Genomic DNA, 18835 nt, shown 5'->3' with positions numbered 1-18835 from the left:
CTCCTTCCTCCTCACGACCACATTGATTCGCTGTTTTGGCGATCAGGCGAGTTGATTACACACACGGCATTAAGCGCTCTGCTTGGAACATGGACTCTGGGAAAAGGGGCGGGGGTTTGGGGGCGGCACGAGAGAGGGAGTTACCTGCTCCGTGGCAAGCGATGACTTGTATTTAATCTCGGAGAGTAGTATCCATTTGCAACACAACAAGGTTTGCTTGGCAACCTTTTGCTCATCAGCCGACACAAACTCAAGTTATTACATCCCCCTCTTGACTAAATGGCCAAGATATGGTGCGAGAATACTGCCAGCCAGCAGCCGATCGCATTCTCCCCGTGTGATATTGCACCAATGTTCTGCACCTCTGCAGCCTCGTGGGGCAGTGCTCTCGATTACTGCTCACTATTCATTCACTAATGGGCAAAAACAGGTATGGGTCTGACACAGGATTCACAACCCAAGTTCCTGCCTGAATAAATTCACAGAATTAGAGTTCAAATCCCTCTGTAAACAATTCCTATTGAGTTCTGGAGAAGGGAAAAAAAATGACAACAAAATGCTAGTGGCAATAAAATCAAAAGTGACCAAGAAGCTTTCGAATGGTTTTAAAAGGTCTACGGGTTCACTGATATCTGCCTTGTGTGTGACTCCAGTCCCATATCTTAACTGCCCTCTGAATTGGCCAAAAAAGCAGGTGAAACACCACTTTAAGGCAACTAGGGATGGGTAGCATATGCCAGCCTTGCCAGTGACACCTACATTGCAAGGAAGAGCAATTTTAAAACAGGGTTGATTGAGGAAAAGCGTGCGAGTGCGCCATGGAATCGCCATGGTGATTGTACCAGTTGCTCAGATTTCCCTGTGCCCAGCAGCTGGCAAGAGAGCCAGCACAAACCATAAAATTCCTGCAGTGCAGCAAGAGGCCATTGAATCCGCACCGACTCCCTGAAAAAGAGCATCTAACCCAGGTACACCCCCTGCTCATAACCCCGGGTGGGAGGGGACTAGAGCACCCAGAGGAAACCCATGCAGACACGGGGAGATTGTCTGTGTGGAGTTTGCACACTCACCTGAGGTCGGAATCAAACCCGGGACCCTGGCGCTGTTGAAGAGCAGTGCCAACCACAATGCCACCCCAAGACCCTTGGCAGAAACTCACGATCCCGAATAGACATCATCCATGAATCAAGGGACAGCCAGTGATGGGGCAACCTATCACTGTAACTTTGGCTTTCACCCTAAGAATGGCCAAAGTGCCCCAAAGACAATGGAGTTTGACTTAAAAGTTTATTTATTGGTGTCACAAGTAGACTTACATTAACACTGCAATGAAGTTATTGTAAAAATCCCCTAGTCGCACACGCTAGTACCTGTTCTGGTACACTAAGGGAGAATTTAGCATGGCCAATGCACCTAACCAGCACGTCTTTCAGACTGTGGGAGGAAAGTGGAGCACCTGGAGGAAACCTACGCAGATATGGGGAGAATGCACAGACTCCGCACAGTCAGTGACCAAAACTGGGAATCGGAGGGGAGAAAACAGAAGATGAGAAAGCACCTAACGTTTTCAGACATCTGTAATCAGTAAGGGGACAAAAAGGACAAAGTGCTAGTTCTGTTTCGACTACATCGCACTTTCACTTATTCAATAAGGGTCTGCTTTCAAACTGAGTCAATCTCTCAGAACATTCATGTGGGATTATTCATGCAGCCTATAAATTGATCCATTTCATTTTCTATTCCAACAACCAAAGCTATTAAAAAACTGGAAATGATTCATTGCACTGAAATCCATGACTGCTTTGATCACTATGAGGCAATTTAGATAGCAGCCTATGAACATATTCAACACATTACAACTTACGGCCACAACTCCACGTGCCTCGCGAGCACCAATTTCAGGCTCTTGAATCATTAACCCACAGGATGATTCAAGGTTGAAGGTTTCCTTTCATCCATTCACCAGAACTCTAAGTGCCAGACTTATTTCCTGTTGGAGCCTCTTGAAACTTCTCCCCCCAAAACTGAGTCACAACATTCACAGCTTTGACCTAAATTCCTGCTCACTCTTTGTAACAAGATCCAGCTCTCCCTCTATCCCGGAGTCACACCTGTCCCCCACACTCAGTCCACTGACACAAGATTGGAGGGCCTTTTTCAAAACGTTGCTTAGAATTGTTCGAGGTTCTTGCAAGTAGCTACTTACAAAAAAAAACCCCAATCAGGGTTGGAAGAAACCCTGATATTCGCTCACACACCGTTCATTGCGACTGCGCAGCATTTAACCCATCAGTTACTTTTCATAAGAATGGAAGCCTTCATATCCAAGAAGTTTTTAGGATTCAGGCGATGCAGTGGTTAGCACTGCTGCCTCACAGCGCCTGGGACCTGGGATTGATTTCAGCATCGGGTGACTGTCTGTGTGGGGTCTGCACCCCTGACTGCATGGGTTTCCTCCAGGTGCTTTGGTTTCCTCCCACAGTCCAAAGATGCACAGGTAAGGTGGATTGGCCAATGTTAAGTTGCCCCTTAGTGGGCTAAAATGTATAGATTAGATAAATTAGCAGGGTAAATATGTGGGTTTACAGAGATAGGGCCTGGGTAAGATGCTTTGTCAGAGAATCAGTGCAGACCTGATGGGCCGAATGGCTTCCTCCTGCAACAAGTGATTGAATGATCTGTTCTCAAACAAGGGGATTATCAATACTACATCAAAATACAAGGGACACACAAGCTAGCTGCTGAGAGATTACAATCTGCTTGGTATATAAAGAGAAGTATTGAAAATAATATAAAACGATCACATCAAAAAAACCTTGTTTACTGCTCTTGTAAAAAATACCAATTTCGTTACTGGTGTGTGCTGATCGTCCCTTAAGAGCAACACAGCAGAAAAGGGTCTCCTGGCTTAAGGGACCAATTGGGATTGAAAGTGGGTAATCACCATGGGAATGGAGTTCTCTCCTGGGCAGAAGTCATCTGGAAGGCACGTGGTAGACGTGTTGGGATTGGGAGAGCCAGTGTGCTGTTCCAGGGCAGCCGTGAAGTGCTAGCCTCTGCACGTTTTATCCTCGTTAATAAATACCTTTCACGTTCCTGACAAGTCTGCAGTGTGTATTATACCCTGGGAAGACATTCTGGATCGGACTTATGCCTTCACCTTACATCGTGGAGTGACCTGATAGAACACCAGAGGGAGGATGACTTTCCAGTGCCCCAAGAACTCTGCATCGCTATCCTACAAAGGTGTGGTTTGCAAGCCTCTGCCCAACTTCAACCACAGCAGATCATCCCAAGTCAAGGGCTACACCCTGACTGATTCCCCAATAAGGGCACTTGGAGCTCAAAATATTGGAAGCTACAGTGCAGTTACTGGGAGGAAGCACACTTTAGGATCTAATGGGTTTTATGACTGCTGAACAGCCAGGGCAGGCTAGCAACACTCGTTTATCAGCCAGTAGCACTGGTGTCTCGAGGGGAGACAGTTTATCAATGACAAGACGTGTTCAACAATGTATTCATGAAGCAGCTAGATATAGCACTTGGGGCGAATGGGATCAAAGGGGGAAAGCAGGATTAGGCTACTGAGTTGGGCAATCAGCCATGATCGTAATAAATGTAGAAGCAGGCTTGAAGGGCCAAATGGCCTCCTCCTGCTCCTATCCTTTATGCTTCTATGACAACTCTCAATGTGGGGTGCACCAAGCTATTGCTTGTAATGCCACTGAGAGTCATAGGAAGGTCCAACTTAAGAATTGGTGGCTTTACAAAAATGGACAAACAAAATCTTGGTGCTGACAAGCACTCAAGGAAAATTTTGAATTTGGAAAATAAAAATTGCCCAAAATTTCCCTAGTCCTTTAATCAGTCAATAGATCAAACGATGAGATCGGCAGTTGAGCAAAGCCTTGCTCTTATTTTTGCAGGGAGCCTGATCGAAGGTTCAGTATCTGCAAAAGTATGCCTTCCATCTCTGCCTCCTGAAAGGTGCTTAATCAACCGCAGTCAGATCCTAGTGTTGCAAGGAAGCAAGCCTCAGCTTCCTACAGCCAAGAGCTTGTGGCATTTCCATCCAGTTACTGCGCAAAACCACAAATCCCAGTTGGAGGACTGCAGGATGTTGATTCGAATGGCTGTTTTCCAAAGCAAACAACTGCCCACACACACACACACACACACACACACACACACACACACACACACACACACACACACACCCCATAAACTGGAGCGATATAAATCAAACAGAATAAGGTAGCTGTAGAAAGTAGGGCCATTAATAAAAATGAAACGACTGTGAAGTACTTGTCCCAATTCCTGTGGCCTTTCAGCATAGATTAGATCAGATCCCCCAAGGCTGATTCTCATGCTACCCCCCCCGCCTCACTGTCTGAATGATAGAACAGATTGAAAGGTTGAAATTATCTTTGCTGCAGTCTAGTCGCCTCCCAATAGATTTGAATAGAAAATGGGGTATGTATATTCAGACATTTTTCCCAAAAAGGGATTGGAAGCGTTAGAAACTCCGCAAGCTAAACAAATACAGAAAAAAACCCTCCTAACTTTATTTTACTCAAGTTAACACAAATCATTAAAATCCAACCACGGTGTGCATGTGATCGGTCAGAGGGAAATTTCGTATTGGGAAGTTTGAATGCTCAGACCTTCTATTTGACAACAGAACAGAGAATGATGCTGCTTTGGAAGGTTACCAATGATAGCTTGTGCTGCACTATCCTGTAGGTTAGTCATGATGAGCTCTGAAATCATGGTTTCCTGTCTCACCACTCAGTGCCGCCTTTGCTGGCTTCCAATATTGCTGCTCTTAGCTTTGCCTTTCCAAGATATACTGCTGTTTGAACCCTGTCAGTCTAGGTGTCATACCAGGTCTCTTGAGACTTCACATACTTCAAGTTTTTTTTATATTCATTCATGGGATGTGGGCATCACAGGTTGGGCCAGCATTTATTGCCCATCCCTAATTGCCCTTGGATTGAGTAGCTTGCTTGGTCATTTCAGAGGGCATTTAAGAGTCAACCACATTGCTGTGGACCGGGAATCAAATGTAGGCCAGACCAGGTAAGGATGGCAGATTTCCTTTCCTAAAAGGACATTCGTGAACCAGATGAGTTTTTACATCAACAACGGTTTCATGGTCATCATTTGACTTCTAATTCCAGGTTTTTATTGAATTCAAATTGCCATGGTGGGAATCAAAACCAGGTCCCCAGAGCTGGGTCTTTGGATTACTAGTCCAGTGACAATATCACTGCGCCACTGCCTGCTCTAATAGCTCTGCTATAGACAAGCTAAATCCAACCTTAATCAAGAATCCAGGGCAAAATTTATACTGGAACAAAAATGAACTTTTTTTTACAAAACGAGTTTCATCTCAAATCAGTGCTCCATATAGTAATACATGGCACGGTGCTTTGAGACTATCTGGTTTCCAACACTACTGTAATGTATCTTCTACAGAAGGGTGCACAAACTCGGGAGTCACTCACCCGCGATTTGTTTCTTAGCCACAGAGTTTCTGGCCCAGCGCTACAGCCCGCTCTCCACACCCACACTGGACTTGTTGGCACACGTTGCCCGCAGGAGTTCTCACTCCATGAGCAGGAACAGCCTAGGGCAGCAAAGAAAGATGCAAACATCAGAGAATTCACTGAGGGCAGAGTAGAAGAACCTCCCCTCAAGGTGTTTTAATGTTTTAATTCCCCGAGAACATCGGCGATTGTAGCACGGACAACGGTGGTAATTCCAGAACGGCCAACCCTGCACGCCTCGTTTAGCACTTGTTTAAAATAAAGAAAAACGTTCCCAAACAGGAGAATTTATCTCGGGCAACGCCAACTGCGATGTGCTGAGTATGCAAGGGTTTTACATACACAGGAAAAACAGTACCAACGCGCAATAGCATCAAGAAAATGTTCTAAATAATTGAGCATACTGGTAGGAACATGGGAGGAGCCTTGGCAACAGAACTGCGTTTAACTTGCAGTACTGCAATACCTGCTTGATTTGTCTCTGTTACTCACTATGCTGTTCCAAAAAAAAATACAAAGCCAAGGCTACTGCACAAACCTGCCCTTACCACACTCAAACTCACAGCGGCAGTTCGCAAACATTACCCAAAGAAATAATCACCTCAGCATCCCCAGAAAATCTTCATGAACTTCTGGGGATTTCCTGTGCTTAACTTCGGAAGTGCTGCAATGGTAACGCAAAATAAAATAGTGCTAACGTTGCAGAAAACCGTTTTTTATGAGTACATGATTTAAAAAAAAGACACAGCAATCGGGTGACCGATGGATGTCTTCTGTGCCCTGGGCGGGGGGGGGGGGGGGGGGGGGGGGAGGTTTGAAATATCAAGGTTTACACTGCCCCAATATGTGAGAAAGGCCGATTTATTCACATCCATAATATGCAAAGGTAATCTTGGCTAATTTTTTTTTGTGCCCTGATGCAGTCTAGCCAAACAACACAGCGGTGCTCGATGCAGCACTCCGTGTAGTAAGGTGACATACTTTGCTCTGATTGGGCAGTTATGGATCACCTCACAAGCCAATCCAAGGTCACAGCTGCCAAAGCAGCCAATGATGCTGCAGTGGGCCACCTCCCAATCATGTCAGTGGGACATCCTGGAGAGAAGTGGGGGGGGGGGGGGGGGGGAGATGCACATCACAGGTCTCCAGTGCCATAAATCATTTGAACTTCAAGCCTCATCTTGCACTAATACACTGTATTCTGAAAACAAGCCCATTACGCAGAGTGTTGGATGAACTAAACGTGTCTGGCAGCACATCTGTAGCCTGTTGTTTCATGCTGTGAGTTTCAAGCTATAGGATTTCCTGTTTCCAGTGTGTTAAACAAGCGTTCACAGAAAACTCCTGGATCAGGTTCTCATTAAGCAGTGCTGGCATCTACACGCAGAATTTGCAAGTTGCACCAACGTGTGCCATTTAATTAAATCACTACACAGATATACACACACAGGACGGAATGTTATCCAGGCGACTGGAGAGCCAGCAAGGGTCCCACGTCACCCGCACTGGTGAAGGCCCACCACGCTAAGTGCCGATCAGCCACTTTTGTGGTCAACAGCAGGCAGGCCTTCCCGGGATTGAAGATTCCAGGGGTGGAAACTCCACCCTTCCCAAGGGCCGACAGTCATATACTGGCAGCTCTCCACTGCAGGCGGGGCCAGTGGGAGTGATGGTAACTGTTGGCATGCAGCCACCCCTCCCCAAATGACAGATCCCTCAATCAGGAACTGGGTGCCTCACAACTGGGAAGCCCCTTTGCCCTTTCTCCTTTCCAACCACAGGCAGTCTGTAAGCAAATTCAACAGCAGTTTGCATTTTGGGCTCCCTTTCCCCATTACCATTCAACAGGAGATTTTGCCGTAGTTCTGCTCATCATTTTTAAACTCTGCTGAATGATAAGATAACGCTGTAAAAACAGACTGCTGTCGGAATTCGGTTGTGAAGATTTTCTCCACCGGGGCAACACGGTGGCACAGTGGTTAGCACTGCTGCCTCACAGCTCCAGGGACCCGGGTTCAATTCCCGGTTTGGGCCACTGTCTGTGCGGAGTCTGCATAGGTTTTCTCCGGGTGCTCCAGTTTCCTCCCATAGCCTGAAAGACATGCCGGTTAGGGTGAATTGACCCGAACTGATGCCGGAGTGGGCCGACTAGGGGAGTTTCACAGTAACTCCATTGCAGCATTAATGTAAGCCTTACTTGTGACTAATAAATAAACTTTTAACTTTAACCTCCACAGGTGCCAATGCTCAGTTTATTTTAAAGAGGCTACGTAATCTTGTGAAGAGGGGAACAAGATGACGGGACTTTCTAATGCCTCATTTAGGCATCACAGTAAATGGGAAATATATTACATTCATCTAACACAATTTAAGGGATTAATTTATACCATCTTCACCATTATAGTGCTAATCAAGAACTGACTATATATATATACACTGTATTGAAAAGCTCTTCATCGCAGCACAAGATTCTAGGAAATGTGTAAAGGAGTGATTCATTTTTACAATAAACAACGTCAGAAGGAATACGCAGATTAATCATAATCTGTAAAACAACATTCTCTTTTAGACTATCATGAACCTTTTATGGGCTGGGATTTTCCCTGCCTACTCATATTCAGTTTTAGTGAATAAATTGAACATTTAAAGTTTCATCCTTGCTAATTATAGTTCTATTGTCACCCTGACATTTAAACTAGTACAATAATTAATTGCAAGCTGTACTTGATTCCAACCACTCTGTCCATCTTTTCAGTAATTAGATTTAACCTCAACCAACCTAGTTGAAAAACACTTCTGTCAACACTGGAATCTTAGCGCTGCTGCCTCACAGCGCCAGGGACTCAAGTTCAATTCAGGCCTCGAGTCACGGTCTCTGTGGAGTTTGCACGTTCTCCTCCGTGTATGCTGGGTTTCCTCCGGTTGCTCTGGTTCCCACCCACCGCCCAAAGACGTGCAGGTTATATCACGGCGGCAGAGTGGTTAGCACTCCTGTCTCACAGTGCTAGAGACCTGGATTCGACTCCCGACTTGGGTCACTGTCTGTGCGGAGTTTGCACATTCTCCTGTGTCTGCTTGGGCTCTTTCCGGGTGCTCTGGTTTCCTCCCACAATCTGAAAGGTAGATTGACCCAAACAGGCAGCTAGAGGAATTTCACAGTATTTTCATTGCAACGTTTAATGTAAGCCTTATTTGTGACTAATGAATAAACTTTAACTTAAAGGTTAGGTGATTTAGAATCATAGAATCCCTACAGTACAGAAGAAATCCATTCAGTCCATCGTGTCTGTATCGACTGCAATCCCATGCATGGCCTATTTGTGTAACCCCATGCAAGTGCCCCAGACACTAAGGTCAATTTAGCAAGGCCAATCAATCTCACCCGCATATCTTTGGCCATGATAAATTGCCCCTTAGCGTCCCAAGATGTGTAGAGTAGGTGAACTGGCCATGCTACATTTAGTGTCCTACGATGCGGTACGGTAGCACAGTGGTTAGCACTGCTGCTTCACAGCTCCAGGGCCCTGGGTTCGATTCTCAGCTCGGGTCAGTGTGGAGTTTGCACATTCCCCTCATCTCTGCGTGGGTTTCCTCCGGGTACTCCAGTTTCCTCCCACAGTCCAAAGATGTGCGGGTTAGGTTGATTGGCCATGCTAAGAAATTGCCCCTTAGTGTCCAGGGATGCATAGATTAGAGGGATTAGTGGGTGTAATATGTAGGGATATGGGGCTAGGGCCTGGGGTGGGATTGTGTTCGGTGCAGACTCGATGGGCCGAAGGGCCTCTTTCTGCAGTGTAGGGTTCTATGATGCGCAGGTTAGGTGGATTGGCCATGGTAAACGTGTAGTGGCTACGTGGATAGTGGGGGAGAGGGCTGGGGGTGGAGAGTTGGCGCAGTTTTGTTGGGCCCAGTGGCCTACCTCTGCATTGCAGGGCATCAATAGATTCTGTTCCTCGGGCAGCTACCCCTCACTCACCCTGGCTGCAAGGTCTTCCTCTGAAAACGCAAACAGGTTCACAAACAATGTGAAATGTGAGGGAGTGGAAAAGTCCCTTCGAGTACTATTAGAGAGGAATGAAAGTCTGGTACGAGTGATTGCTATCGAAGTACTCCCCCAGGTCTAACCAAACTACCAGTTTTGAATTGCTGCTGACTAGAGGCTCTTCTGACGTTCCCCCAAGCCACTCCTTGATATTAAAGGATGGGCATCACCCACAGCAACCTCACCCTTTGCAATACTCAGTGCTCACGTTCAAAACAATCTGCAGTTCTCCGATCCCCCCAGGAAAATGTGTTGCTGGAAGCTTCAATGGGCAACTCCAGATTAACTCCCAGGTTAGCACAAAGTCTTTAAAAATGGCACTGCCCGAGGGTGCGGGCTGTTTCCTCACACTCCCTTGGGGGGGGGGGGGCGGAGGGAAAGAGAGAGAATTGGAGAACTGCAAATTTCTTTTGAACATGAACATCGAGTATTACAACGGCTGGAGTTTCTGTGAGTGATGCCCATCTTGTAATATCAAGGAGTGGCCTGGGGAACGTCAAAAGAAATCACAAATCAGCAGTAATTCAAAACTGATAGTTTGATTTGGTTAGACCTGGGGGAGGACTTTGATAGCAATCACTCGTACCAGACTTTCATTTGTCTCTAATAGTATTTGAAGGGACTTTTCCACTCCCTCGCATTTACACTGTTTGTGAACCAGTTTGTTTTCAGAGGAACACTTTGCTTACCCTCGCAAAACAAGTCGCGGAACAGGCAGGAGAAGACAACGCCACAATAAATTGCCAAGAGGTCACATGTAAAGCATTTCCTCAAGTAGCAAATTTTGAATGAGTGTATTGCACCGTACCCCCCTCAGCAAGATGGCATTTCTACAATTAAGAGCCTGTTGATAATTAACAATATACTGGGGATGGGAGCAAGAAGACCCTTTAGCATTAGTCTGGATTGTCATAGAATCCTATCGCGCAGAAGGAGGCCATTCGGCCCGTCAAGTCTGCACTAACCACAATTCCATCCAAGCTCTATCCCTGAAATCTCTCATATTTACCCTGCTAATCCTCCGACATTCACATCCTGGGACATGAAGGGGCAATTTAGCATAGCCAGTCAACCTAACTTGCACATCTTTGGACTGTGGATGGAAACCAGAGCACCCGGAGGAAACCCACTCAAGACATGGGGAGAACGGGCAGACTCCACGCACGCACGCACAGTGACCCAAGCCGGGAATTGAACACTGGTCCCTGGCGCTGTGAGGTAGCAGTCCTAACCACTGTGCCACTTTAATATTCAGTAAGATTCAGGCAGGGGAAAGCATTCCATAAACTCATCACTTTAGCAGGAGATCTGCAGAGGCACTACTATAAAAGTTCTACTGGCCCTCATTATTATTCACAAATATATGCTATTTGAATACAAACACGCAATGCGATAATGTTGTTAAGAGTTAACATAATGTGCAACTTAACAGGGAGCCCAGCAAAGCTGCTAATGCAACGTACTGACACACTGAAAGATTTTGAATTCCTATACCACATTCTCTCCATTGTAGTTGCCAGGATAGATGGCAATAATAGGGCAGGTTAATCACACGTGTGCCACCAAATACAACATGGTCTGCTGCAAAGTACAGGTTTCTTCATCCAGCTAGGCACCCAAGGGTGGGACACTGGCACAGTGGTTAGCATTGCTGCCCCACAGCGCCAGGGAACCAGGTTCAATTCCAGCCTTGCAGTTTGTACATTCTCCTTGTGTCTGCGAGGGTTTCCTCCAGGTTCTCTGGTTTCCTCCCACAGGTAAAGATATGCAAGTTTGGATGATTGGCCATGCTAAATTGTTCCTTAGTGTCAGGGGGACTAGCTAGGGTAAAAGGAATGCAGTTATGGGGATAGAACCTAGGTGGGAATGTTGTCAGTGCAGGCTTGATGGGCTGAATGGCCTCCTTCTGCCCTGGAGGGGTTCTATGAGGTATCTAATGAGAGGAGATTCAGGGGCAGGATTGAAAAGAAAACATTCTGACCTATTTCTGAGTATGTTGCAAATACAACACCAATCGTTACCAAAACATTGCGGGTTGTCAAACACCAACATTCTCAGCATCAGAATGTGACATTACCCTCAATTCACCAAAGGCGGCGGCATTAGTTATCGTTAAGTTCATGATACGAGCAAAACCTTTGCTTGTTTGTAGCCATTAGGACTGAAGATACCAGACATTTTAATGGAGGAATTTACCCCATTCGTAACCTGGCACATCCCAGAATAACTCAGCTCCCAGAATGGAACCCAGTACACTAAACAGAAAGGACAGGGCGCGACTGACTTGCAGTGGCAGTCCACATTAAATGAAAACGGACATGCTGTTGCCATATTGCCAGTATGTTAATATCAGACAAACAGCTGGCCAGAGTAAACCACTGCAAAAAATAGATCTTTGCGAAGGTTCAAACTTTGTCTTTTTAGGCAGTTATCATCTGCCATTAAAGAAACCAGTTCAGGAGATGGTTTAAATAAATCTCTCATGAAAGTGGCAAAGTCTGTCACCTTTATTTATTTTATGGGTGGCACAGCAGCGGAGTCGTTAGCGCTGCTGCCTCACAGCGCCAGCGACCCGGGTTCGATTCCTGGCTGGGTCACTGTCTGTGTGGAGTTTGCACGTTCTCTCCTCACGTCTGCGTGAGTTTCCTCCGGGTGCTGCGGTTTCCTCCCACAGTCTGAAAGAGATGCTGGTTATGTGCATTGACCCGATCAGGCGCCAGAGTGTGGTGACTTGGGGAACTTCACAGTAACTTTATTACAGTGTTAATGTAAACTTTACTTGTGACTAGTAAATAAACTTTACTTTTACATCACTTTACCTCAAAAAGTCTACTGTTAATGTTGTTGGTGACAATTTGTAAGGAATCCATTAGTGTTGGATTTCTGTGATAAAACGTGGCAATATTCCAGTTCGTGTTCAGCAAGCAGCAATACAAACTTTGACAAACACTTGTTTACCAACACCCAGCGACATGTGGTGCATCACCGCTATACTTTTGTGCTATGACTGTACCACTTCTGCGTTTTGAACAGATGTCTCTGCCCAGGGTGTGCAAAGCGTGTCCTTTTAACCATCGTTGCAGTCACACAAGCTTTTACGAAACTCCATTTAATTCAATACTGCCAAAGCTCGCAGGTGAAACTTGTAATGGGAACCTGCACACAGCAAAGCATCACTTGAGAATAGTCAAAGGGCGTTGTTGGGTTCTGGTCACATCCTAGTTCCTGAGATGACTGAAGTGTTATAAGACCATGCAGTGAAAAGATTTCATTGTAATTATTTGATTTGATTTATTATTGTCACGTGTATTAGTATGTAGTGAAAAGTACTGTTTCTTGTGCACTATACAGACAAAGCATACCATCCATAGAAAAGGAAAGGAGAGGGTGCAGAATGTAGTGTTAGTTACAGCCAGGGTGTAGAGAAAGGTCAACTTAATGCAAGGCAGGTCCATTCAAATATCTGCTGGCAGCAGGGAAGAAGCTGTTCTTGAGTTGGTTGGTGCGTGACTTCAGACTTTTGTATCATTTTCCCAATGGAATAAGGTGGAAAAACAGTATGTCCGGGATGCATATGGTCCTTAATTATGCTGGCTGCTTTTCCAAGGCAGCAGGAAATGTAGACAGTGTCAATGGAATTAGTCTCAAGGCCAGAATCAGGAAGATTGTCGATAACTACCAGTCCTATAAACAGCCAGGCAATGGAATTGGACAATTAAGGTTAAACATGCAAAACTATACCCTATCCCATATATTCATCAAAGAAATATCCTGCAAAGGGAGGCACTGGCCCAGTGGTATTATCAACTTTTAATCCAGAAACTCAGCTTAATGTTTTTGCGAGACATGGATTCGAATCCTGCCACGGCAGCTGGTGGAATTAGAATTCAATAAATCTGGAATCAAGAATCTACTGATGACAATGAAACCATTGTCGATTGTCAGAAGAAGCCATCTGGTTCACTAATGTCCTTTAGGGAAGAAATCTGCCATCCTTACCTCGTCTGGCCTACACGTGATTCCAGAGCCACAGAGAAATGGTTGACAATCAACTGTTCTCGGACAACAAGGGATGGGCAATAAATGCTGGCCAGCCAGCGATACCCTATGTCCCATAAATGAATAAAAAAAAAAAATTGGGATTCGGGCACTCTCAGTAGCTGTATAAAGAATTTTTAAATGTGAGCCTAGGGATTCAAAACGTGCCAGAGATACCAGAACAATAAAGAGAATCGTAATTTCCATAAATATTTGCCTTGCAAATCCCTTGCACTTAACCCAATAAAGCAAATTAAGGCAGAGGCTCACAATGGATTAAGACACTTCTGAACAGAGCTATAAATATTAAAACACACCAGCTCCATTTTTCATATTCCACTAGGTAAATAGCCTTCACCACATTTTCGCTGCTAAAGTGAACCACGAGGTCGTAAAAATAGCTCCGTCCTGATCATGTGTCGCAGTATTAGGATCAGAATGATCCAGCAGTGGCAGTTCCACCCTCAAACACAACCGGATGTAACGTCCTTCTGAGATTTGAATGCAGCGAGGCGTGTGCAACACTAAGTGACAATCACACTTACTGTTTGGCACCCTGCTTGTCTAAAGTTCAAGGGGAAAAAGAGGCACACCTACCAAATAACTATATGGTTAAGTTACAGCTATAAATCAAAGCATTTCAGTGTAACTGGACACTAGTGTTGACGCCCATGCAATTAGGAAGCAAGACACTGCAGTCTATTCTCAATTCTGCGTCTATTAATTTGATTGTTTTTAATTGCCAAATTTTATTTAGACTACTATTTTAATTCCACAGCTTAAAGTGAATGGCCAAATCATTGTTGCACGCAAAAAAAACAGATTGAATGAACATTTCTTGTGAACAACTTGTATTTATCTAGCACCTTTAACGTGGTAATATGTCCCAAGATTCTTCACAGACATGCTATCAAACAAAACTTGATACCAAGTCACATAAGGAAATATTAGGACAGGAAGAGGTTTGTTTTAAGGACAAGAAAGGTTGAGAACAGTAGGCTAATACTCAGCGATGTTAAATCTGGCTAAATGAAATCATCCAAACTAAGACAACGGGTTTGACAATGCCAGAGGGCCCGAAAACCGGGTGACTTCTAAACCCTAAAAAAAAAGTGCCTCCCATGCTTCCATGGTGGGCAAGGTTTACTCAAAGCCTATGACACAGCGTGTGTGTGGACAAGAACAAGTAGATTTTACAACACTGATGAGAATGATGCTTTGGCCTCTTGGCTAAGATCAAGTGTAGTACTGACATGCTGCACTTGGTTGAAGTCATTAGGTTACATTTCAGCTTCTTTTGAAGCAATTTTTCAAAGTGACATCTCGGCCTTTTAGCTAAGATGCAAATGAGATGAAGCCTTGGAGGCGGAGCTATGCCTACTCCAATCAGCTTGGATCATGTAGATCAAACCCAGAACCAGGAGGTGAGAGCCCTGTCTTGTCAGCTTGGATCGGCAATGTCTCAATTTGTTGGGACTCTGAATTGGATTTGATTGGATTGAATTGGAATAAAAACAAAAAAAAAAATTTCAGCTTGGGTAAAGCTAATGTTGTGAATGCCAGAAGTTACTTTGTAGGCAATTTCAACAAGTTTGTACGCCAAAATTAAACACTAAATTTCTCAGCTCATATATTCAAGACCATAAGAAACTACAAAGTGGCAAAGTCCCGACCATCACACAAACCAGCCTCCCATCTGCTGACTCTGTCTACACTTCCTGCTGCTTTGGAAAAGCAGCCAGCATAATTAAGGATCCCACGCACCCTGGACATCCTCTCTTCCACCTTCTTCCATTGGGAAAAAGATACAAAAGTCTGAGGTCACATACCAACCAACTCAGGAACAGTTTCTTCCCTGCTGCTATCAGACTTTTGAATGGACCTACCTTGTATTAAGTTGATCCTTCTCTACACTCTAGCTATGACTGTAACACTGCCTTCTCTCCTAGCCTTCTCTATGAACAGTATGCTTTGTCTGTACAACGTGCAAGAAACAATACTTTTCACCGTATACTAATACATGTCACAATAAAATCAAATCAACATGTAATATTGAGTTCATCAAGAGCCACGTGCAACACGCAGATGTCAGCCATGGCTTAGTGGGTGGCACTCCTGCCTCCAAACCAGAATGTTGCAGGTGCAAGCCCCTCTCCAGAGATTTGGGCTTCAGTATGTTAGCTGATTCTCCATTGCTGTAATGTGTAAGCGCTGCATGGCCTAATAAGGTGCCATCGCGGAGATGTGAAGCTAAACCAAGGCCTCATCCACTTCTGAGGTGGATGCAAAATATTCCAGTGCAGGCCAGTATTGCTCATCATTAAACCAGATTAGGAGTCAGCTGTGACTTAGTTGTTGACACTCTTGTCTTTGAGTCAGGAGGCTGTGTGTTCCAAGGCCTATTCCAAAGACTTCAGCCGAAATATTGAGGTTGATACTCCATGTACAGTATTCAGCAGATCTGCCTTCGTAGATGGATACAAAAGATCCTGTAGCATTACTCTGAAGACCTAGTGATAGCTCCCTTGTATCTGGCCAATAATTATCCCTCAATCAACATCACAGAAACAGCTTGTCTGGTCATCTTCAAAATTGCATATATACCAAAATTGGCTGCAGTGTTTCTTATATTATACAGTAGTGATTAATGAATGACATAGCAGAGATGGTTGTATCACTGCACCAGTAATCTAGAGGCTCAGAATAAGGCAGGGGGAGAAACAACAAGTTCAAACCCCACCACTGCAGCTGGTGGAACTGGAACCTCAATTAATAAAATCTGGAATATAAAGCTAGCCTCAGTAACAGTGATCAGGACAAATGTCATTTCTTGTCATAAAAACCCACCTCATTCATTCACGTTCTTGAGGGAAGGAAATGTGGTCTGGCCCATGCAACTCCAGGTCCAGAGCAATGTGGTTGACTGTTAACTACCCTCCGAAATGGGCAGTTCCAGGGCAATTAGGGATGGGCAACAAATGCTGGTCTTCCCAGCCATGCCAACATCCCATGCAAGAATGAAAGACAAAATTACCCTTCAAAGTACTTCATTGGCTGTAAACCACTCTGCAACATCCGAGGTCAGGGAGAGTGCTTTACAAACGCAAGTTCTTTTAGTCAGTGCTTTGACAGATGCGAACGAAGCAATTTCTGTTACACGCACAGTCCTGTGGAGGGCAACCCAAGATCGAATACACCTGTAACCAACTTGTTAATTTATGAATTAACCATATGAAAGCAGCTCTATTTTAATGAGGTCTTGCAAAATGAGTAAACTGAAACCTTGAATTTTCTGCCTCCTGCCTTTTTTTTGTCACCGCTTTATTCTCCTAAGCCTTGTGGTCTTGGGAGTCAAGTTTCATTGAGTCAGTTTGCAAACTCCCATCTGTTCCTACTCGTAACAAGTGCATCCCTTCCAACAACCCACAAAATGATCTGCCTGTTACAAGCAAGGGGGCAGCTGGGCCTGTGACTTTCCCCGCATGGCATGCCCTAACCACCAGCTTCCTTTTTTTCGTATACTGCAGGTCTATAAGCAATTTTCCAACTACACAGATGAATGCATTCACACAGATTTCACTATGGGGTATTTGTGTTTAAGAAACCTACCAAAACACCTGTATATCTACATATAGACATTTATACATAGATATATACCTACTAGATATATTATCCAGCAAAAAGTAACGTCTTCATACAAATTCGGTTCTTCATCCTGCACATTTAATTGCTGTAAATGGGTCTATTTTGTCACTAAAATGTACATTTTTGTAATATTGGGACGTGGGCGTTGCTGACTGTGCCAACACTTATTGCCCTTTTTGCTCTTGAGCTGAATGGCTTTTTAGGGCATTCAACCATTGTGCTGTTTGGTCACATTTAGGCCAGGCAAGGAAGGCAGACAGATTCCCTTCCCTGGGTTTTTACGATAAACAACAAACTTTTAATTCCAGGTTTTTCTTTACTGAACTCAAATCTGTCCTGGTGGGATTTGAACTCGGGTCCCAGAGGATTACCACTGGACTTCTGGATTACCAGTCCAGTGACAATGCCACCATGCCACTGCCTCCCCAACAGTTAGCAGTGTTACAAAGACCAAACTGCTAATTGCAGGCAAACAGAAAAGGAAGTCCAGTGACAAAAGCTTTTCCTTAAATGATGCAGCACAGTTTTAAAAATGCACCAGCTCTGATGTTTAAGCTCACCATAGGTGGCTTCTTGACACGAGCTCAGTTAAAACTCGAACAACACTTGCCATAACTGGGTGGCACAGTGCTTAGCACTGCTGCCTCACAGCACCAGGATCCTGGATTCAATTCCCGGCTTGGGTCACTGTCTGTGTGGAGTCTGCATGTTCTCGCCGTGTCTGCATGGGTTTCTTCCCATTTCCACCCACAGTCCAAAGATGTGCAAGTTAGGTTGATTGGCTATGCTAAATTGACCCTAGTTTAGAAGAGATTAGCAGGATAAATATGTGGGGTTACAGGGGTAGGGTGGGATTGTTGATGCAGACTCAATGGGCCAAACTGCCTCCTTCTGTACTGCAGGGATTTTATGATCTATGATAGTTGTGTTGGAACAACTATTTTGCCATTTAAAAAAAAAGTCACCCACGTTCTAAATCTATTCTCACTGAGCTGGTCAAGGAAGGGGCAGGAAGCAGCACAAATCACCTTTCTATTGGCATCAGTGGAACTGCTGGCTGACATTGAGATTTCAATGTGGCAACTACCAGGAGTGCACTGCACAAGAAATAAGTTCATTCCCCCTTGAATCAAAATCACTTAATTCAAACTTTAAAGTGTAGTTATTAGTCAGAAGTAGGCTTACATTCATGCTGCAGTTAAGTTACTGTGAAAATCCCCTAGTTGCCATACTCGGGTTCGGGTACGTGGAGGGAGAATTTAGCATGGTCAATTCACTTAACTTCAAGCTTTGAGCTTCTGCTTTGCTGTTAAATCAAATTATTGGATAATAAATTTCCATTAAGTAGAATGAGTTTAAATCATTAAACTAGTACCACACTGAGACCCTTCCAAAAATCAGACAAATGTGGCAGGAGCCAATGGTCTGTAACTCTCTTAACTTCATTTCCAATAGCAGCAACTCTAACAGTGTATATAAGATGCAGAAAGAGACCCACGTCTGCTACATTTGCGATGGAGATAAGGAGGGATTTCTTAAGGAGGGTTGTTAGCCGTTGGAA

The 18835-nt window shown here is 44.6% G+C and overlaps 1 protein-coding gene across 2 annotated transcripts in view; it reads right to left on the bottom strand.

Moving 5' to 3' along the window:
* The window catches only part of LOC145355489 (uncharacterized), a 440243-nt gene that overhangs the window by 154262 nt on the left and 267146 nt on the right, over positions 1 to 18835 (bottom strand). Inside the window, exon 2 of one of the 2 annotated variants that reach the window (XM_080207659.1) lies at positions 5508 to 5629. The exons of the other annotated variant lie outside the window; for it this stretch is intronic. The gene's annotated coding sequence lies outside the window, so the exon portion shown is untranslated. The remainder of the gene's footprint in view (positions 1 to 5507; positions 5630 to 18835) is intronic. 2 annotated transcript variants of the gene reach the window in all.

The sequence above is a fragment of the Carcharhinus amblyrhynchos genome, chromosome 19, assembly GCF_965287045.1.
Source record: "Carcharhinus amblyrhynchos chromosome 19, sCarAmb.v2.hapA, whole genome shotgun sequence".
NCBI classification, from domain to species: Eukaryota; Metazoa; Chordata; class Chondrichthyes; order Carcharhiniformes; family Carcharhinidae; genus Carcharhinus; species Carcharhinus amblyrhynchos.
Note: the sequence above shows the minus strand (reverse complement) of the source record. Positions and strands in the feature narration are given on the sequence as shown.